The 23,585-nt window shown below is 41.2% G+C and overlaps 1 pseudogene; it reads left to right on the top strand.

Moving 5' to 3' along the window:
• The first annotated feature begins 700 nt into the window (after positions 1-700).
• The window catches only part of LOC149286667 (neuropeptide S receptor-like), an 85,087-nt pseudogene continuing 62,202 nt past the window's right edge, over positions 701-23,585 (top strand).

The following is a 23,585-nucleotide window of genomic DNA, read 5'->3' as shown; positions in this document are numbered from 1 at the left end:
CTCATGAAGAACATCTATGCCTCGTTCACAAGATCCTACTCCTACACCCTCACCTCTATCGGAGGTGGAACCTATGCAGATCGGGCTAGCCAGATCTTCTCTGTCCATTCAAGAAAAGAACAGACGTAGGGATAATAATTTATGTTTATATTGTGGAGCGGATTCCCATCTCCTGTCGGCCTGCCCTATCTGTCCTAAATCACCTAGAGGTGAGTCTAGAAACAGATCCTATTGTATTTCGCCCATACTTCTGGAGACCGCTACTCACCTATCTGTTCCTCTGCGTTTACAGTGGGGATCTCATCAACTTCATCTCCAAGCCATCATCGATTCCGGGGCAAGCAGCAATATAATTGATAAAGAATACCTCGCCAAACAGAAGATCCCTACCTCTTCTAAGAAACATGAGGTATTTATCCAGACCATTGATGGTTCACCTGTGTCTTCCGGACCAGTGGATTTAGAGACTGCCCCACTCACCTGTTCTATGGGGAATAGGCATACAGAAAAAATAACCTTTGATGTCATCAATTCCCCTTTATTTCCATTAATCTTGGGCCTGCCCTGGCTCAAGCAACATGATCCCATCATTCATTGGACTACAGGACAAGTAACATTTTCCTCTCCGTTCTGCATCCGCCATTGTCTCAGTACTGCACATATTACTCTTCAAACGTCCCCTACTGTATCCAGAACCTCCATGCCGGGTTTGCCTTCATGCTATATGGAGTTCCAGGACGTGTTTGATGAAAAGGGAGTTGATTGTCTTCCACCACACCGTTCATACGACTGTCCTATAGACCTCATACCTGGATCTAAAATTCCTTACGGTCGTATATATCCCTTGTCGGAATCAGAACTGAAAGTACTACGAGATTACCTCGACGAACACCTAGCCAAGGGTTTTATTCGTCCATCCACCTCTCCAGCCGGGGCAGGGATATTCTTTGTAGGAAAGAAGGATGGGGGTTTACGGCCCTGTGTGGACTACAGAGAACTAAACGCTATAACCATAAAAAATCGATACCCTCTTCCTCTCATCCCGGAATTATTCGAACGTTTAAAACAAGCCGCTATGTTCACCAAACTAGACCTACGAGGAGCATATAACCTTGTTCGTATTAAAGACGGTCATGAGTGGAAGACTGCATTTCGCACTCGTTATGGACACTTCGAGTATTTAGTAATGCCTTATGGACTATGTAATGCTCCAGCTACCTTTCAAAACTTTGTCAACGATATTTTCCAGGATTTATTAGATACGTTCATGGTTGTCTATCTAGATGATATATTGATCTTTTCCGCTACCCTCCAAGAGCACCGCAGCCATGTACACCAGGTTCTTTCACGTCTTCGTGCCCACCGTTTGTTCGCCAAAATAGAAAAATGCAAGTTTGAAACTAATAATATAGACTTCTTGGGATTTCACATTTCATCCAAAGGCATCGAAATGGACAAAACTAAAGTTAAGGCCATTGAACAGTGGCCACAGCCTCAATCATGTAAAGATGTACAACGATTCTTTGGATTTGCTAATTTCTATAGGCGTTTCATTCATAATTTTTCCAGAGTCGTCCTTCCTCTCACAACCCTAACATCCAAAAATACCAAGTTTTTATGGAGCACAAAGGCTGAGGAGGCTTTCGCCACGCTTAAACAAAAATTTACCTCTGCTCCTATACTGGTACATCCCAATTCTGATCTGCCTTTCATTGTGGAGGTAGACGCCTCTACAGTAGCGGTGGGGGCTATCCTTTCTCAAAGACAAGGACCTAAAAATCTACTTCACCCTATAGCATTTTTCTCTCGCAAACTCTCACCGGCTGAAAAGAATTATGACATAAGCGATCGTGAATTGCTATCAATAAAGTGTGCACTAGAAGAATGGAGACATCATCTCGAGGGGTCCCGACATCCGTTTGTTATCTTTACCGACCACCGCAATCTGGAATATCTTCAACGAGCCAAAAGACTACGACCTCGTCAGGCGCGCTGGTCTCTTTTTTTTACAAGATTTAATTTTCACATAACTTACAGACCAGGAAGTAAAAATGGCAAGGCTGACGCTTTATCTCGCCAATATGTCAATGAACAGGATGACCCCAACACCACCCAACCAATAATTCCCCCGAGACATTTTTTGGTCACCAAGAAAGATTTTATTAGCTCCCTGAGGGACTACTTCAAATTCAGAGTTCATCATCCTACAGTCCAGCCGTTGCAGAGGAGAGGAGGACTCTTTTACCATCAAAATAAATTGATAATACCTCCACCTTTTGTGACCGACGCTCTCCGCATCTGCCATGACGCTCCGTTGGCAGGGCATCCAGGGATCTCAGGAACGCTCAGTTTGCTTCGCCGTCGCTTCTGGTGGCCTAACATGGCAATGAATGCAAAAGACTATGTGAACTCCAAGTTTGCACAAGGAACAAGACCTCACATCAATGCCCTCCGGGATTGTTACAAATTATTCCCACTCCCCAATCGCCATGGTCCTCCGTATCAATGGACTTTATAGTGGAATTACCCTTATCTAACGGATATAATACCATCATGGTTGTTGTAGACAGACTAACCAAAATGGCGCATTTCATACCACTGAAACACCTCCCATCAGCAACCGAGACAGCTGACATGTTCATAAAAGAGATTGTTCGCTTACATGGAGTTCCTCTTCAAATACTGACTGACTGGGGTTCTCAGTTCACTTCAAAGTTCTGGAGGTCATTTTGTAAAGGGTTGAAGATTGAACCAGCCCTATCTTCTGGTTATCACCCTCAAACTAATGGTCAGACGGAGTGAATAAATCAAAGTCTAGAACAATATATTCGTTGTTTCACATCTTACCTCCAATCGGACTGGTCCTCTTTGTTACCTATGGCAGAATTTGCACACAATAATATTAAGAACTCATCAACACAAGAAACCCCGTTTTTTCTGCTATACGGTTACCATCCTCCTGACTTACCTATATCCATAACCCCAGTAATGGTGCCCGAAGCGGCGAAAAGACTACCAATAATACATAAAGCATTGCGTATGGCAAAACAAAATCTGACAATTGCTCAACAACGATATAAGGGTCAAGCGGATAAACATAGACGTAATGGCCCTGACTATCAACCCGGGGATGAAGTATGGTTGTCTACTCGAAATATGAAACTAGCCATACCCTCTTTAAAGTTGGGACCTCGATTTATTGGACCATATACCATCACTCACCGTATTAACCCAGTCACTTATCGACTTGCGTTACCGCCATCTGTCAAAATCCATCCGGTTTTCCACACCTCTCTGCTTAAACCAGTTACTACCAATAAACTGGCCACACGGTCTTCCTTACCTCCTCCTCCTGTCATTGTTGAAGGTTATCCTGAATATATCGTTCAAAACATTTTGGATTCCCGTCTTAGGGGAGGCCGTTTGTATTATTTAGTGGATTGGGAGGGTTACGGACCTGCTGACCGTTCCTGGGAACCGGCCTCTTTAGTTCACTCACCTGTCTTGGTTCGTCGGTTTCACAGGAGTTACCCCTCTAAACCTGGTCCTATCGGTTCCTATAGGTTACCGTTCGGGAGGGGGTACTGTCATAAATCAAGTACTTACCCCCGCCATCGTTCCCACGCTGACGTCTCCACTCCATCCCGGCTTACTGACACAGCAGCAAGCAGGGCCTCTCCAGCTACACTGCCACGCAGCTGCAGCCGGAGGTTAACAGGAGGGAGGGGGGCGCTCGCTCTGTCGCCAGGGAGACGCGTCTCTCTCTAGCTGCCGGCAGAATCAAGTGAAACGTAGAACACGCTCCACCGTCGCCATAGCAACACGTTTCAAATGCTGACGTCATTTTGGCGCCAAATTTGAATGTATTTAGACGCTTCAGTCCCAGTATCCTTTGCTGAAGTATCAGTTGAAGTTTGATTCCTATACTGAAGCATTCTTTGTGTTTTGACCCTTTGTGTACCAGACCCTATTCTCGCTTACCGACCATTGTAATCTGCTGCCTGCCGTTAACCCTTGCTTGTTTTTTGACTCTGCCTCCGCTCGTGCCCTATTGTACCTCGCCCGGATTTCTGTCCTGTGTGGATTGTTTTTTTTTGCGATTAGGAACCTTTCGCTTCCAGCTCACTTACGGATCGTGACACCCACATTGGAGAGGTGGAGACGTAAAGCATCAGCTGAGTGCCGGCACCGGAAGTTGTGTACGCGTATTGCGTAGATAGTGGCAGCATATCTCGGGGGGGGGGCAGTGGCAGCATATCTCGAGGGGGGAGGAGGACAGTGGCAGCATATCTCGGGGGGAGGACAGTGGCAGCATATCTCGGGGGGGAGGACAGTGGCAGCATATCTTGGGAGGGGAGAGACAGAGTGGCAGCATATCTCGAGGGGGGGGAGACAGAGTGGCAGCATGTTTTTTGGTGCTTTTTTAAAGAAAAAAACTTTTTCTTTAAAAAAGCACCAAACTTTTAGGGTGCGGCCTATATACGGGGGCGGCCTATATCCGAGCCAATACGGTATTTCCTTTTATAATGTCAAGGATCCCGTCTATAGCCATATTTCTATTCTATTTTAGTAGTTTTAAGATATATTAATGTTTATGTACATCTATACCAAATGATCAAACATACAAAAAACCATTACGATTACATTCAGTAGTGGATTCGATTTTATTTATTGCTTGTGATTTCCGGGATACTGTACGATCTGACAGCTAGTAGCAAAGCCCCATGGGACAGACGTGCTGGCCCGCCCGACAAAAAGAAGATTTGTAAGCCGCACTTGAATACTTGTACGGCATGAGAAGAAGCGGATACGTAACTCCAACTAGAGACGTGATGACGCCGACACGCAGCTCCAGTCCGAGACGGGGTGACGCCGACATACAGCTCCATCTACTCGGACGTAGGGACGCGGTGACGCCGGCACGTAGCCCCATGCAGCTGCACTGAGGACGTGATGACGAGACTGAGGACGCGATGACGTACCCGGAAGAGCTCACAGCTATTTAAATGGACGGTTGATGCTATACGGAACTTTTTATGATTTCTGCTGCAGTTTTGATTTCCTTTTCTCCTGATGAAGCCGACGACCCATCGGCGAAACGCGTTGAGAGAGAGAAAATAAATTGGAGAAATTTTACTACCATACACCGGATGCTTTATTTCTACATGCTTTTGCACAATACTCTTTGAGTTGTGCTACATCTCAATTGGAAGTGCATTTTGATCTTTTAAGATCAGTTCATTGAAGATACTGCACCATCCCGGTTTATGTTTGTTTTTACAGAATACAGTTTTAGAAGCTTGACATTTGATGAGCCTGCTTTATCCAGTCTTTTTGTGACCACCTTATGAATATATAATTTTTTTTGGACAATATTACACTATTGTTTTTGTTTTTTTCTTCCCCTATGTATATGCGCTCCATTATTCCTGGTTTGCAAAGGTACATAAGAGACAGACAAACATGAATACAGGAACTAGCCTATGTGATAACAATTGGAGATTCTGTCACATCATATGGCCATAGTATGCTTAGCCCACCACTACGCCAAAGTACTCCAATTTACGGTGGGTCCTAACATTAAAACCTGCCTAAAGAGGTACTAAACAAACGAAACATGAAACCCAAACACATATCAGAAAGACATTAAAATATCGGGAAATCTGAGGGATTACCATAATTTAAATCTGAAACCCCTGATTAAAGAAATAGAGAAGAAGACTAAGGTATGGAGTGAATTTAAGATATCTAAGGCCGATAAAATTGTGTTAATCAAATCTATAATACTACCCAAGCTGCTCTATATTTTTGGAGCATCCCCAATATGGTGCCAAAATTGTCTTTTTAAAAAAATTATTACAGCTTTCAATTCATTGATTTGGGGAAGGAAAAGAACTAGAAATAAAATGGAGTACTTATGCCTACCACGGGGTAAAGGCGGATTAGCATTCCCAGATATAAAAGCATACTTTTTAGCAACACAGATATATTATATAGGTGAATGGAATAGATTCCCTTTTTTTGATTTTTTGATAAAGTCATGTAGGGGGAATTATAATAATATTTATCAGGTCCTAGAGTCGGGACAACTTAGCAGAGAAGGGTGGAAAAAAAATATTGTAGTAAATAGTATAGTCAAGTCCTGGAGATTAATCAAAAAAGAATTAGGGGTGGCGGACACTTTGGATAATGCACCACTTTGTGGTAATTTAAATTTTGAAGACGAAATAGGGAGGTCAGAAATAGGAACTTTGTGGTTTATGGGATACACGAAGATAAGTGATATATAGAGAGACATACCTGTAGACTTCAGACTGAGACAAACAGAACACACAGGTGGGGCACACCTTATAAAGGAAACAGAGCTAAAGCAAAGAGCAAGACTGGAATCAAGGAATCAGCGGTACAGGACAGAGCATAGGGAAATCCAGGAATGGATTACTGCAAAGGAAGAACTATAGCAAGGACTAGGAAAGCTGTAGCTAGGACTAGGACACTGTAGCAAGGACTAGGGAAGCTGTAGCAAGGACTAGGGAAGCTGTAACAAGACAGGGAAACTAAAGACATGCAGCTCCACAGCCCAGATGGTGTAATTTTATTTGATTACAAAATTAGAACTGAATTACCATCAGGGACTCTAGGAGTTTAAGTTTATGAGTTTATGATCACTTGGAATAATACTCTGTCTCAATGTTCATGTACCACAAAGTACAACGATGCATGGCTGAGTTTGACAATCAATTATCCAAGCAGATGACAGCACTCAATGAAGAGTTATCAGAAAAAGAGCAAGGGTTTATGACTGGCAACCGTATCTAAGAAGATCCACAACATGCAAATCTAGTAATAAGAAAAGGAATAATAAATTTTCTACCCCAAAACATGTGAGCTTCAGCGATACCGATTACTCAGAGGCAGAGAGTGAACTATGTGCCCATCCACCTTCAACTTCCTCATCTCCGTTCTTGCTTTCTTCCACGTCTGGACGGTTTGCACAGCAAGGCTTAGTTTTCAATCCTCCCAGTTACCTGTGGGGTACCAAACATCTAACTGAAAATATGAATAATGTCCCCTGGGAGTTAAACTATAGGTGGCTAACAATAGATGCTGTCTGCTTGTATTCATGTATACCCCACTCAAAAGGGATTGAGGCAATCAAGTACTATTTGATGGAAAAAATTTACTTTGATTCTGTATTAGCTGACTAATATGAGCTTACCCATAATTACTTTGTCTTTGCTGGATGTTATTACATGCAACAATGCGGCACTGGGATAGGTGTGAAATTTGCCTCCTATTCCTTGGTTGATGGGAGTCTATTTACATATTTGGAGATGCCAATTGTTATATGCCACTCTGCCCCATGATATGCTTTATGACCCCCAGTTATGCCACTCTGACACCCAGATATGCCACTCTGACCCCCCCTAACTTACTAATGCATCCCCAAACTTCCTGGTGTTTAGCAGGGGCAGACGCAAGTCTGGGCGATGCACATAGACAACCTCTGCTGTTGCTCGCCACTTCCACCGGGGCTTCTATAGGTGCTCCCTCATTGAAACCCCGGAGGAAGTGCCGGCAGCAGCGGAAGTTGCCTGCACACATCGCACAGATGTTAACCATCTGCAAGAAAGGAGGATCCAGGTCCCTTGCAGCTCTGCAGGGGAGCCTTCTCTCCTACAGCTGGTTAATGTCTGCACGATGTGCTCAGACAACCTCCGCTGCTGCTGGCATGTACTTCTGCTGGGGCTTCTATTGTGGAGCACCGGCACTCTACAATAGAAGCCCAAGCGGAAGTGCCGGCAGCAGCGGAGGTTGTCTGCATCACACAGACGTCCACAGGCTGCCAGAGAGGAGGATCCTGGCCCCCAGCTGTGCTTCGGGCAACTCGGATCCTAACCCTGCTTGCCCACAGCAGGACTAAATGGAAAAAAAAAAAATAACACCTGCCCGGAACTTTGTCCGGTGATACGAATTGACCATCCACGATTATAGCCCGTTGGAAGATTTTTGTAGTTCACGCCTCATGGTGACGTGCTTCTGTACTGTACCAGAACAAATAAAATCATATAATAAACCAGCCATGAACATGCTATTGAAGTGGTGGAGGGTGCTGTCCACCTGTCACAAGTTACATAAGGGGTGGGCCCCAAACAGGGTCTCCTTATATGAGTTGGTTTTCCCTGTTATTCCAGCCCCCTAACCAATCCCCAACCACTATATGGTCAAGCTATCTAGATAAACCCTTATTCAGCCCCGAGTCATGTCACCCTTCTCAAGAGTTTCCACTCCAAGGGCTTTTCTTCTCAACTTGCAGTTAAAACTAAAATTGCAAGTATCTGGTTGTTTTTTTTATTAAAAAAACAGATTTACGGTGACAATACTCAGGGGTTTAGTAAAAAGGACACATATTTTGTTAATCAGGGATAACGTAAAAATTCAGTACACCAATTCTTCTTAATTTTTACTTTTTTGGTTGGTAGACAAATATTTCGGTTTTATTTTTGTATGTGCATAGAGACTGTTTTTCCACTTTTTAAAAAAAAAAAACAATTTGTGTAAAATATTTTGAGCTTCCCATTGTCAATAAACAATGCTAGATTCCCTTGTATCTTGTATCTAGAGGGAGCCCCTGCAGATGCTACCATAATGTCACAAGGCTCCCTTTCAATATTTTCTTACTTTTTTTATTTTTTTTTTGTTTGTTTTGAAGAGGGGAAAAACTCTTTCATCACCTTCTCACTGTTGTTAGATGAAGTCAACATATATTAATAGGTTAGGTTTAAAAACCTATAACACAAGTTATGGTGGGTAAAGGTGATGGAAAACCCTTCCACTTAAAATTAAGGGGGTAGTAAAAGCATTATTATACACTCATTTACAGGAGATAGTCATTCCTCCAATCAAAGAGTCAGGAGTCATGTAACAAATGTAGCAATGGACCAGATAAATTTAGAGACAGCGCTTGTGTTTTGTGTACATTAATTTTGTGGTAAGAGACCTCGACATATTGTTGGAATTGGGAGAGCAGCGCCGGTAAGGAAGTTAAAGGATGAGTGATTGAAGCCAAAACATCATCTGCAAAAAGACCCAGAATGACGTCCTCTCCCTTCATAGTAGGGAAGCCTGTGATCGTAGGGTCTGAACGTATGTGTTGCGCCAGGGGTTCTAGAGCCAATATGTAGAGTAGAGGAGAAAGTGGACAGCCCTGTCGCATCCCATTAGATATCTGGAATGGAGAGGATATAAATCCAGAAAAGGAAACTGAGGCCGAGGGGGAAGAGTATAGTGCCATTATTGATCGAATCAGGGAGGGTGAGAAAGCAAATTTAGAAAGAACTGATGCCAGGAAGGACCAGTGGTGGCGATCGAATGCCTTTTCTGCATCAAAAGATATCAAAACGCTCTGAATCTTCGGGAGGCTTCCCACAGAACATTAAGGAATTTGCGTGTGTTATCGTTTGCTTGGTCAGAATGTAAGAGGGAGGGAAGAATCAAAGAGATTCTGTTAGCTATAACTTTTGCATACAACTTGACATCATTGTTTAAAAGTTAAAAAATTTTCACATGGTATACGACCATTCTACATAAAGGAACGAAATAAAGAGAGAAGACGAGGGCCCAAAACTGGGAAAAAAGCCTTGTAATAAAAACTTGTCAAGCCGTCAGGTCCAGGGGTAGAGTTCTTTTTTAATTGATTAATTGTGGATTGGAGTTCTTCCAATTCCAAAGGGGCTTCTAATTGTATGGCCATCTCTTCCGTGAGAGCAGGTAAAGACACAGAGTCGAGATAAGTTTTGATAGAATCTATTGTGGCTTGAGGAGTCGAGGTATCAGCACGAAGGTTATATAATGAAGAGTAGTAAGATGCAAATCTATCAGCAATGTGAGAGGGGTCCCGAAGTGGGATCCCGTTTGAGGATAGGACAAATTGGGGACGCACAGGGCCATCGAGTGACGAATCTTGTTCGCCAACATAGTGTCGGCCTTGTTACCTTTTGGAGTCCCAGTCGAGCTGTGTGTTCGGCCTGAATGTCAGCTATTCTAAGCTTGATTTGGGCAATATCTGCAATTAGGCGATCTGATGGATTTTGTTTATTTAGGGCCTCTAGGGCATACAGACGCAAGAGTAAAGAGTCTGCTAGTATATTTCTAGAACGCTACATAGCACTATTTTTGGGATATAGGTGGAAGTTTTCACCCGGTTTGAGTTCAAGAAAATATTTTAGCTATGACAAGCAAAGGCACTTAAATTGTGTTTTATTAATAGAAGTTAACCTTCTAATCAATGTTCCCTCTAATTCTTCTTAGGTGGTGTGCAAAGAAAATGTTTCTTGTGCAAAAATTTTCCCAGAGCCAAAATTTTGTGCGCACAATATGCTTCTGCAAATGTTAAATTTAAATTGTTATTCTATATTTTTGGTACAGCTCGCTCATGGTTAATAACACTACATTATAGTGTGATAATATAGTATTAATTACACAACAGTATGACTTACTGTAATGTCAGCCTGTCTGACAGACAAGCCTCTCTCCTAATGTCCATTTTGCTCTGTCACACAGTCCATATAAAGCAAAGTTGGTGGAGCTGAAAAAATTCACATTGCAAGGGGGTGGAGCTTTATATTTCCACCCCTTTTTACTCCACTTCCATGGTCTATTTTAAAGGTGAAATTCTCACTACATAAGTAAATTATGAGCGAATCACGAGTGGAGGCTCCGGGCTCTGAAGATCATTATCCTTGAATTTATTAAATATATCATTTTTTTTAGCTTTGTTTCTTCTTTTTTTTCTTTTTTACTTATTTAACAGGTAAAAAAATCTAGTAATTTCACCTACTTGTATCTTAAAATTAATTAATATTTACTAGTAAATAGTAAAAAATTCAGGCTTTTTTTCCCCCCTAAATTAATATTCAAATTTTGTGGGGTCTTATAATCAGGGTCGTCTTATAATCGAGGAAATACGGTAAATGAGGAAACGATCAACACAAAAAACAAAAGTTCCTACTAAATGAATTGGACTGGGAGAATGATCACATTCGCCCAATCAGATTTGCACCAATTACAAATGAAAAAGTTAAGTAACTGGTATTATTTGTGCCAGTCGGATATGGACACTTTGCATCTTTCATAAATATCTTCATGGAATATAGTTTAAATGCCATGTCATAAACATATTATTTATCATTTTAAAAGAAGATATTCTAGAGTTAATTTTTTTTAATTTTTCAAAAAAAAAAAACCAAGAAAAATTGCTTTGGGATAAAACAGGAAAAAAAATTGTTTCCAATTTTTTTCTGTTTTTTTTTTCCCTCCTATCTCTAGGACCACCACCACCACTAGCAACAGCAGCACTGCACCAATGGATACACATAGCCGGCAGCTTGCTATGGGACCTAAGGAAGGCAGTTTGGCAGCAGTCGCAGTAAAAGCAGGGCACTGGGAGTAGGTTGATAATGGCACATATCCAGGATACTAAATTTCCCCAAAATTAGAAAAAATGTATCCCTCAAAGTAAGGAAGGAAATTGAGCTGCAGCTGCAGAGGTAGAGCAGGGCATACATAAAGTAAACAGATAAAGAACAATAAGTAAAGAAGGGCATTGAGGCACCAGACAGGCCATAGAGCAGGACTGAGCATGCACTAACAGACAGTCACATCCAGCTGCAAGACCGATTCCCCCATATTAGTAAAAAATATGAATTGGTTCCTTAGAGTAAGAAAGGGCATTGATGTGCAGGGGCAGGGAACACGGCAGACCAGGCACCGGCAGAAAAAATAAGAATTGGTCCCTCAGAGTAAGGAAGGTAAGAGAGGAGCAGCAGCAGTAGTAGTAGGGTACTGGGCACATGCTGGCAGGCACTGGCTGATGACAGGCAGATCCAGCCCATAGGAGCAAGATTGAATTTCCCAAATATTATAGAATTGTTTTTGTTTCACCCAGAGTAAGGACAGTGAAAGAGAAGCAGCAGCAGTAGTATTAGGGCACTGAGCCAGGGCAGGCACTGGCATTTAATAGGCTCATGCAGCCTCTTGGAGCAGGACTGAATTTCACCAGTATTATATATTATAATACCTGGCTATCCAGAGCCTACCCTTGTGGGACACAGCCAGCAGTGCTCAATGGCATCAAGGGCTTTCATGCCAACGTCACTGGGACTTACGGCTGACAACGCAAGAAACACCGACATTTAAAGGGGAAATGGGCAAGCACAGTCAAGTGCCTAATTTGGTCACAAATACTTGTTTTGTGTGTTGATCAAAAACTAGATGTTTTTAATTAATTACATTTTTTTTTTTTTAACTCGGTTTCCACTCTCACTTTATCCAGCACCTCCACCTGATTGCACTCAGGTGATTTTGGTGGTATCGGAGTAAGAGATGCATAAAGTCCTGTATCTCGTTGGTATGAATGTTATATGTGTGTGTTGCGGTGGCCGAGGGATCCTTAATGACGGTGGAGTAGCTTGCGTGACGATCTCCAGCAGACACTATGGGGTAAAATTTAAAATAAAATGGTAAAATATAATTTAGTTACTATTAATACTGAATTAATACTGAATTCGCCTCAGAAGAGGATGTACTTCTACGATACATTGGTTAGAGAAAAAATACCCATATGTTTTGTTCAGGAGACTCATTGGAATGATGAAGGTTCATCCTTTTGGAGGTTTAAAAAATATCCTATTCAGCAAATCTACCAAATAAAAAAAGAGGGGTGTGGCGATAATTGTCTCTAGGGACATAAAATTTTAGCAAGTTTTCTATGAATACGACCTATGGTAGATATATTATTCTTGTTTGCAAAATAAATTACTTATTTTTTTACTCTGGTCAACCTTTACGATCCAAATGACTAGCCTGTAAAATTTTTGTCTGTACGTATAGGAAGAATTGAGGGAATTAGGAAAGGCACTAATTTTTGGAGGAGATATGAACTGTGTTTTAAATGTTGACTTTGATAAGAGATTAAGAGTAGGTAGGGACGCCGACAGGGCCCCAGGGACTAGAGCCCTAAAGTTTACTAGATTACTGGATAGGCATAATTTATTTGATATTTGGAGGACTCAGCATGGGAAAAGATTATACATTTACATATGATTATACATATTAAGAGATTAAGAGAAGGTAGGGATGCGACAGGGCCCCAGGGACTAGAGCCCTAAGGTTTACTAGATTACTGGATAGGCATAATTTATTTGATATTTGGAGGACTCAGCAAGGGAAAAGATTATACATTGATGTACAGTCTGAGATTAGAATAAAACTCAATGAGAAATTAGACCGAGCTATCCTTTTCTCAAAACAGAAATGGTACTATCAAAACAACGCCCACATAAGCTGGTTACTAATAAAATCAAGTCAATAAATGAAAGACAGAATAAAGAAGCTCAGACTTAATGATAAAGTACTTTTAGACCCTTCTCAAATTGCTAAAGCTTTTAGAGACTACTACAAATCCCTTTATAATTTGAGACAGAGATATCTCTTCTTCACTCATTGAACACTTTTTACAAAATCTTCCTAAACTATCCAAATAGAAATTGGATTTTATTAATAAACCATTCTCCCTGAGAAAATTTAGTGATGCGATCTCAAATTTATATATCCAGCACTATTTTATAAGGTATTGGACCCCCTGATCTCCCCCTTATTATTAAGGATATTTAAGAGCATATCAGACAAAGGTGGTCCTCCGGAAGAATTTCTGCAAGCTTCGATCTGCCCAATTCCTAAGACTGGGAAAGACCCTTTCTTACAAATTATAGGCCAATCTTGCTAATTAATCTTGATTCAACGATTTATTCTAAAATTTTGGCTGATAGACTGAACCTGATAATAGCAGATCTGATACATACCAGACCAGTCCGGATGTATTAGAGGTAGATCCGGAGAAGATAATACTCGCAAGTTAATTGAATTCTCTTGGTTAGGAAGAATTAATCTGGTAAAATCCTATCTGATTCCAAAAATCTTATATCTACTTAGAGCCATACCACTTCAAGTTTCTGGGCGTATTCTGGATAAACTCTCAAGATTGCTCTTTTTATTTGTTTGGAAGCATGATAAAGCTAGACTCAGTGAGAAAATTACAACAAGGAGCTATAGATTTCCCAGGCTGGGGTTTCCAGACCTAAGGATGCTACATGAAGCACTAATGTTCATGCATGTATTACACAGGGATACTAAAAATGATAAACATTTTGGCTGGCTTAATTGCAAACGCATCCAGACAAATGAGCATGAAATTTTTAATCTGTTTTGGCTTAACCCTGCCATATCAAGACAACGACATTTTAAGGATCCAATTATAATTGAAGCAATAAAAACAAGTTATAAGTTTAGAGGAATGCAAGGCCCAGAAGCAGAATTTACTGTTTGCACCCATTTCAATGTGTTTACCTACTATATTGAGAACATAGATTTAAAACGCTGGATGCAAAATAACATATGGGGATTTGAAATCAGATGGCTCACTGATCTTCAGTTTAGGGTTTCACTTTCAGTTAATGAGTTATTCCCATACTTTGGGAGGCACTTTCTGAGATCCAGGGTGGTCCACCCACCATTGGAACTAGATATATTTATTAAAAAACAGTATAAAACGCATTTAATATCTAGAATAACACAATATCTTGATAGGTACAAAAATGATACATTACCTCCTGTCAATAGGGAAGTGGCAAAGCGATTGCGACATCGCTTTCTCTATGGAAAGCTGGTCTAATACATAGCTACAGGTTAAGAAAGCAGCTCACTCAATCAATCTTCAGGAGATGTTTTTTTAAACTACTGCATAGGTGGTATCTTGTTCCCTCTGGCTTAAACAGATTTTCAAATTCAACCTCTAACCTATGCTGGAGATGTGGAAGTGAGGAAGGGACACAATTTTACATTTGGTGGGCATGTAGAAAACTAGCTGACATTAAACTTGAAACCACCAATCTTCTTTTTTATATATTAAAATCTAAAGCCTCTTTGCACTCATACACCTACACCTTTTCCATTTGGACCTACCCTCGCCATGCAAACCACGCAAATACTTAGCAATTAACATTCTACTTGCCATAAAAATCTCCAATTTGGACTGAGATTATTAACCAAATTATGTTTCAAGCAAATATGAAACAATACTTCTTCTCTTTAAATCAGGATCTTGCAAAGTACAATGATATTTGGTTCTCCTGGTATGAGTACACCCAATCCACTCACTCTATATAGACTGACTTTAATTTAATCCTTGGGTCTTTAGCTTTACTTATATTATCTATACTTACCTAGTAAACTAATTTTGAATGAATTTTGACCTTCCCATAATCGTGACCGCAGTCTTTGTGGATCTCTGCCACCTCTACCGAGGAATGTATGTTTCTTGTATTGCTTGTGATGTTATTTTTTCTTATGTTTAATATAATTTTAATACAGACTGTAAGGACCCTATTTTGATGTTATACTGCATATTTGAATGCTATGCTAATTGTTCTTCTGCGATATACGAATGCTTAATTTATAGGCTAAAGTTCCTAGAGGCCTCGATATTAAGTTATATTATTAAATCAGACGTTGGTCTTAATTTATGCCTGTCACTAACATTGTTGGATCTATGTATAACTGTATATGTATGTTTTCCTACAGTTGTGTATGTTTAAAACATGAATAAAAATAATAATAAAAAATAAATATTTTGCCATAAAATCAATAGGGTAATAATGTCTGATGCGGTCCACGTAACTGTAAGTGTGGGCTCCAGCTATCCGGGATTTCCCACTGTCGTCAGTTGGCATTCTCGTTGACATTGCAGGAAAAAAGAGGGAAATGGGCGGGGGAGTGGGCAGCGTCAGGTTCTCACGAGCACGACCTGAAGGATTCGGGTGTTGAACCGGAGAAGTGGCAAGATTCTCTGGGCCAAACCTGGAGAGTTCCCAGGTATGCATACACTACAGTAGTGAACTACAGCTTCTCCAATCCACACCAGTAAATTTTCTGCACTAAAATAAACTATTGTTACTTTATTAATTAACTTGCAGTATTGTATATGTGTAAAGAACATCAATTTCAGCCTTTGCTTAGCTAACTGTCACTGTCTCACACTCCAACTCTTATCAGTCCGTAACTGCTGCTACTGACAAGTTAAAATGGCGTCAGCAGACATATATCTAATGCTTGTCCCTTTCCCTTATAAAAGCCGATTGGCCAGAGTGAGAAAAGTAAGGAAAAAAACGACAAAAGGCTATTGGACCCATTAATCACAGCCGTAACCATCAACTACCTCTTGTTTTTTTTGGCTACTTCTGCCTATTAGTCATTCGCATGTATCCTCCTATATGCTTTTCTTTCCCACTTTACCAAATCAAGTAGCATCAAAACAGCAGCTAGACGTTACAACAAATGGATGAATGCTAACTACATTTCAGCACTTTTGCAATTAGTTTTCAGCAGTTTCGTAGGGGATCACTCTTTTTCGGATATTTGTACGAATGCACGAAACAGGCAATTTTTGTTAAAAAAAAAAAGTTCGTACAAATCCGAAAGCACAAGTCTAATCAATAGCATAATAGCAAAAACAGTTAAAGTGAAAAATCAGTTGGATGTTTGTTTCACACTGATGGTCTATCCTGTGGAAGAAATCCTAAGCAAAGACTTTTGCATTCAAATATGTATGAATTGCAAATTTTAGTGAAAAAGCTCAGAATTTGCATCCAAAATTCAGGGGTCCACATTTACATTGGAGGATCAAGGAGAGCACGGCACTGTCGGAGAACTTCCGAGTAAGTCTATACCTTGTGGTTCCAAATTATGTAGATATCTTTATCGAGCGGCCCGAGAGAAATGAGACACACAGACAAGAGTGTTTGTATAATAAGATTCCCGTTTATTATGACCAGGGGCATACCTAGAGTATTTGGCACCTGGGGCGGATCCTGTATGTGGCACCCCCCCATACACACACTTTAAAACTGCATAGCTACTATCGTTATATACTGGCACAGACATTGAAGCATAACACCTATCATTATATACTGAGGCAGACATTGACGAGGGTACAGCATAACCCCTATCACTATATACTGAGGCAGACATTGACGGGTACAGCATTACACCTATCACTATATACACAGGCAGACATTCACAGGGTAGAGCATAACACCTATCACTACATACTGAGACAGACAATGACAGTGGTACAGCATATCACCTATCACTATATACTGAGGCAGACATTGACAGTGGTACAGCGTCAGGGCCGGCCCTACAATGGAGCCGACTGGGGCAATTGCCCCAGGCGGCACTTCAGAAGGGGCGGCACTTTGCCGCCCCAAGCGGTTTTTTTTTTGGTTTTTTTGAAGCGGAGGAGAGAGAGAGGGGCACCGAGTGGTTTTCGCTTACCCGCTCGGCGCCCCTCTCTCTCTCCTCTGCGGCGAGTTTCCCTGTTCGGTCTCTGTGCCGGCTTGTAATGCAGAGCGCCGGAAGTTACAAGCCGGCACCGTGGCAGCACAGGGAGACTCGCCGCAGGACTGTTTAAGGGTAAGTACCGGTGGGGGGCGGGTAGATAATGCCGCCCCCCCCTCGGCGGGGGGCGGCATTTTAAACTTCGCCCCAGGCGGCGTTAAGTCTTCGGCCGGCCCTGTACAGCGTAATCCCTATCACTATACACTGAGCCAGACATTGACAATAGTGCAGCATAACCCCTATCACTATATACTAAGCCAAACATTGATGTGGTATAGGCCTACCACTTCAGTGTCTGGCTTAGTAGGGATGCACCAAAATGAAAATTCTGGACCGAAACCAAAAATTCAGCATTTACTTGGCCAAAACCGAAAATGACCCCCACACCATAAAAAAAATCTCACACTTTTATTAAAAGTAAGTAACACATCAAAATTGGACAAAAAAATTAAATAGCAATATATATATAGATCATATATATATGATTGTTAACAGCTATCATGCCCATGCATACCCAGGTTCTAGCACATACTGGTTGCCTGGACATGATAGGAGTGTGACTGCTGTTAGCAATCATATATATATATTAATATTGTTATTATTATTGTTCACATGTGAACTCAGCACTGGAGGCATAGAATCAGCCATACAAATCCCGTATTTGCAGATATACAATAATAATGTACGGAAACAGCATTGCAGGTATAGATCAACTAGAAATCACATAAAAACTCAGCAATAAAAGGTATAGATAAAACCCCCTAAATTACAGGCATATATCACAGATTGCACACCCCAAAGCGGGCGTCCACATTGCTCACATAGAACCTGACCAGCACCCAAATTACACACACATAGGACGTGCCATCTTTGCCCCCAAACAGCCCAGCATGAGTCTGCATTGTTCCCAAACAGCCGAGTGTACACCATCTTTGTCCCATAAACACGCTACCTGTGCCATCTTTGTCTCATAAACACCCTGCCTGTGCTATTTGTCCCATAAACACCCTGCTTATACCATCTTTGCCTTTTTGACAAATCAACTATACACCTATGATTAACACAAACACTTTTACAGTCACTCACTAATTCACTTTCATTCACACAATCATTTATTCTTTCACACAAATTATTTACACATATTAATTGATGCATTCTCACAAATTCATTAATTCTCTCATTCATTCACACAATTCATCCACACATGAATCCATTAATTTTCTCTCTCTCATTCTGACTCTTTATTTCAGTATTCTTGCTACCCTCCTTTCTCCCTATCTACCCAAGTTTCACCCCCTTCTGCCCTATCTACCCCTTCTCACTCCCTTCTCCCCACTATTCCCCCATCTCACTCCCTTCTCCCTATCTACCCCCTCCTATCTACCCTTTCCCCCCTTTGAAGTTCACTTACCTTTCAGGAGTCCTGCGGTGGGGGTGCAAGGCCTCTGTCTCCCAGCTCTGCCACTGTATGGAACAGTATAGAGTGATGGGAGTTATGATGTACTTTAGAGCATAATTATATAATGAAAAAGACATTGGAAATGGTACAGCATAACACCCATCACTCTCACACATTTACCAATCCACACTTACAAATCCACACTTACAAATCCACAGATTCCACACATACCAATCCACAGATTCCACATTTACCAATCCACATTTACCAATCCACAGATTCCACACATACCAATCCACAGATTCCACACATACCAATCCACACATACCAATCCACAGATTCCACACATACCAATCCACATTTACCAATCCACACATACCAATCCACAGATTCCACACATACCAATCCACTCTCACTGTCACTCTCACTGAATGATTTCCGACCTTTCCTCTTTTCTTCTTACAGCAGTCAGCTACTTTTCTTCCTCTTCGCTCCGCTTCTTCTGTCTTCTTCTGGGTTCAGAGTGCACGGACATCGGTGGGCGCGGCTTCAGTGTTGTGCGCCGGGATCTGACAACAAACCCCGGCGCACAGCAGCAGTTGCCGCGCGGATCGCAAGGGAGCAGTATCGGAGGTCTTTAACAGACCTCCGGCTTCCTTGAGTGATTTTAAGCTGGTTCAAGGGAACCGGCTTAAAATCACTCAAGGGAGCCGGAGGTCTATTAAAGACCTCCGATACCGCTCCCTTGCGAGCCTGCTCCTCCAGCGGCGGACATTACTGTCCGTCTCTGGAGGGCTGCCGGGTGCCGGCAAGTTGGCACCCCCCTGATGAGCGGCACCCGGGCGGACCACCCCCACCCCCGCCCCCTGCTAGTTACGCTACTGATTATGATGCATTATGGATATATTTATAAAATCATACCGGAAATAACGCCCTATCCTAAACCAATCATAATACATAAAATAGTTCTATGCCCTTATTAGTAAACATATTTATACAACTAATAGCAAAGAAGGTCAGGATGATGTATCCAGACAAACCTTGGGCTTAGTATCCAAACAAACTGGTGTTTTCAGTAGTTAGTGGAAATATTCTGTATTCTTCCACAGCACCACAAGCACCATATTGCCCACAGGTGCCAGTTTTAGTAATTGAGAGTGTGAGTGAGAATGAATGTAGGTACCGGGCAACCTGGAACTTTCAGCCGATACAAATGGGCAAGAAACGAAATTGAATGGACCAAAAATGAACTGAAAAATGTGTCCGAATGTATAGATGACTTCATTAGATAGCTCATCACAAGTATTTGCAAGCTGATTTGCTGACTGCTCCCAGTCTTGGTATTTATTACTTTTTATGAGTTTATGATAATTTAACCAAAAAAATGTATCATCCATAAACCTAGGGATAAGAGAACCAACCCTAAAAACTGTTTATATATTTGCTTTGCATTTACAATTTGTTGATCTTTAATTACAGTAAATCATTGAATGACTTATGAAGTCAGCTACAAATTTAATTTTATAATGAAGAGTAACCGAACAATATTTTTTTCTTTTTCTAGACTGAACAATTAATTACACTTTGGATTTTGTTTATAGTCATCATAGTTGGTAATTCTATTGTCCTGTATTTAACGTGGAAGGAGAAAGTTCGAAAAAGAAAATCTCGTATGACCTACTTTGTCACTCAACTAGCCATCACAGGTAGGACATTAAAGTTGTATCTCTGTATATGTATTGTATTAGAACTGTTTGGAGAAAACCTATATTTAAATTATCTTACTGTAAAGGTTGTCAAATTTGTTTTGAACAGATATTGGTTTTAACTCATATGGTCTCCTTGGGGTTAGATTTACACCATATGGACAAATGTATTTGGACACTGCTCTTTAAATGATTACGTGTAAGTGTTTCAGTTACACCTATTGCTAACAGGTATATAAAATCAAGCACACAGGCATCTACATAAGAAAACATTGGCAGTATAATGGGTCATACTGACCTTAAAATATGCCCACCTTTGCCACAAGTCAGTTAGTGAAATTCCTGCCCTGCTAGATCTGCCCTGATCCACTGTACGTGCTATTATTGTAAAGTCTAGTAGTAGCAACAGCTCACCCACAAAGCGGTAGATTGTGTACACTCACAGATCAGGGTAGCCAAGAGCGGAAGAGTGTAGTGCGTAAAAATGATCTGTCCTCTGTAGCATCACTCACTCAGAGGCAGAGTTCCAATCTGCCTCTGGAAGCAACATCAGCACAATCACTGTGTGTTAGGTGCTTCATGAAATGGGTTTCCAATTGCTGAGCAGCTGCACATAAGCCACAAGATTACTATATGCAATCCCAAGTGTCGCCTTGAGTGATGTAAAGCACACTGCCACTGGACTCTGGAGCAGTGGAAATGTGTTCTCTGTAGTGATCAAACGTCACCATCTGGAAGTTTGATGGAAGATCCTGGGTTTGGTGGATGCAAGGAGAATTCTACCTAGTACCTAATGGAATGCATAGTGCCTACTGCAAACTTTGGTGAAGGAAGGCTAATGGTCTGGGGCTGTTTTTAAGGGTTTGGGTTAGGCACCTTAGTTTCAGTAAAGTGTAATAATCATTTCACAGCATATCACTTGCATGCTTCCAACTTTGTGGGAATAGTTTATGGAAGGCTATCTTCTATTCCAGCATGACTGTGCCCCTGTATGCAAAGCAAGGTCCATAAAGACATTGTTCGATGTGTTTGGCGTGGAAGAACTTGTCTGGCCCACACAGAGCTCTGACCTCAACTCCATTGAACACCTTTGGGATGAACTGGAACTGAGATTACGAGCCAGGCCTTCTCGTCCAACATCAATGTCTGACCTCAGAAATGATCTACTGGATGAATGGGCAACAATTCCTACAGAAGCACTACAAAATCTCTTGGAAAGTCTTCCCAGAACAGCAGAAACTTATATCTGCAAAGGGGGGGGGCAACATTTATGAATAAGATTAATATTTTAGAGCTTTTAGAGGAGAAATCTGATTGCCTTTTGGAGTCAAGAAGTTTGAAGTAACTTATTTAGGGTTTTTTTTCCTTCTTTTGGATCAAGAGTAGGAAGGCTAGGTATAAGGGTTGAACAATATTTAGTATTGTTGGTTTTTTTTGGTCCAATTTTGGTCCAACCACACTTTTATTAAAAGTAAGTAACACACCAAAATTGGAAAAATTCAATAACAATATTAATATATATATATGATTGTTAACCGCAATTACACTCATGCTCAGGCAACCAGTACATGCTAGAACCTGAGCATGATAGGAATGTATGTATATATATATATATATAAAACACTTTCAAAAAGATGGTCAGCACTCCAGGTCTTTAAATAGACAATTTCATTTTATTCAAAGTCAAGTCTTGACTTGACTTTGAATAAAATGAAATTGTCTATTTAAAGACCTGGAGTGCTGACCATCTTTTTGAAAGTGTTTTACATGGAAACTGCTGGTTACTAGCACCGGGCTTGGAATATTTGGAATGGTGTGCAATGGACTCTGTGAGTAAATATATATATATATATATATATATATACATATTAATATTATTTATTTTTTCTGTCCAATACAGTGGGGCAAAAAAGTATTTAGTCAGCCACCAATTGTGCAAGTTTTCCCACTTAAAAAGAGAGGCCTGTAATTTTCACCATAGGTACACTTCAACTATGAGAGACGCAATGGGGGGAAAGAATACAGGAAATCACATTGTAGGATTTCTAATGAATTCATTGGTAAATTCCTCGGTAAAATAAGTATTTGGTCACCTACAAACAAGCAAGATATCTGGCTCTCACAGACCTGTAACATCTTCTTTAAGAGTCTCCTCTGTCCTCCACTCGTTACCTGTATTAATGGCACCTGTTTGAACTTGTTATCAGTATAACACCTGTCCACAACCTCAAACAGTCACACTCCAAACCCCACTATGGCCAAGACCAAATAGCTGTCGAAGGACACCAGAAACAAAATTGTAGACCTGCACCAGGCTGGGAAGACTGAATCTGCAATAGGCAAGCAGCTTGATGTGAAGAAATCAACTGTGGGAGCAATTATTCGAAAATGGAAGACATACATATAATCTCCCTCGATCTGGGGCTCCACGCAAGATCTCACCCCGTGGTGTCAAAATGATCACGAGAACGGTGAGCAAAAATCCCAGAACCACACGGGGGGACCTAGTGAATGGCCTGCAGAGAGCTGGGACCAAAGTAACAAAGGCTACCATCAGTAACACACTACGCTGCCTGGGACTCAAATCATGCAGTGCCAGACGTGTCCCCCTGCTTAAGCCAGTACATGTCCGGGCCCGTCTGAAGTTTGCTAGAGAGCATTTGGATGATCCAGAAGATGTCATATGGTCAGATGAAACCAAGGTAGAACTTTTTGGTAGAAACTCAACTCGTCGTGTTTGGAGGAGAAAGAATGCTGAGTTGCATCCAAAGAACACCATACCTACGGTGAAGCATGAGGGTGGAAACATCATGCTTTGGGGCTGTTTTTCATCAAAGGGACCAGGACGACTGATCCGTGTAAAGGAAAGAATGAATGGGGCCATGTATCGTGACATTTTGAGTGAAAACCTCATTCCATCAGCAAGGGCATTGAAGATGAAACGTGGCTGAGTCTTTCAGCATGACAATGATCCCAAACACACCGCCCAGGCAACGAAGGAGTGGCTCCGTAAGAAGCATTTCAAG

The sequence above is a fragment of the Sceloporus occidentalis genome, unplaced genomic scaffold (assembly GCF_023333645.1).
Source record: "Sceloporus occidentalis isolate IW3139 unplaced genomic scaffold, rSceOcc1.0.p SCAF_67, whole genome shotgun sequence".
Lineage (NCBI taxonomy): Eukaryota > Metazoa > Chordata > Lepidosauria > Squamata > Phrynosomatidae > Sceloporus > Sceloporus occidentalis.
This window is presented reverse-complemented; position numbering and strand designations above follow the sequence as displayed.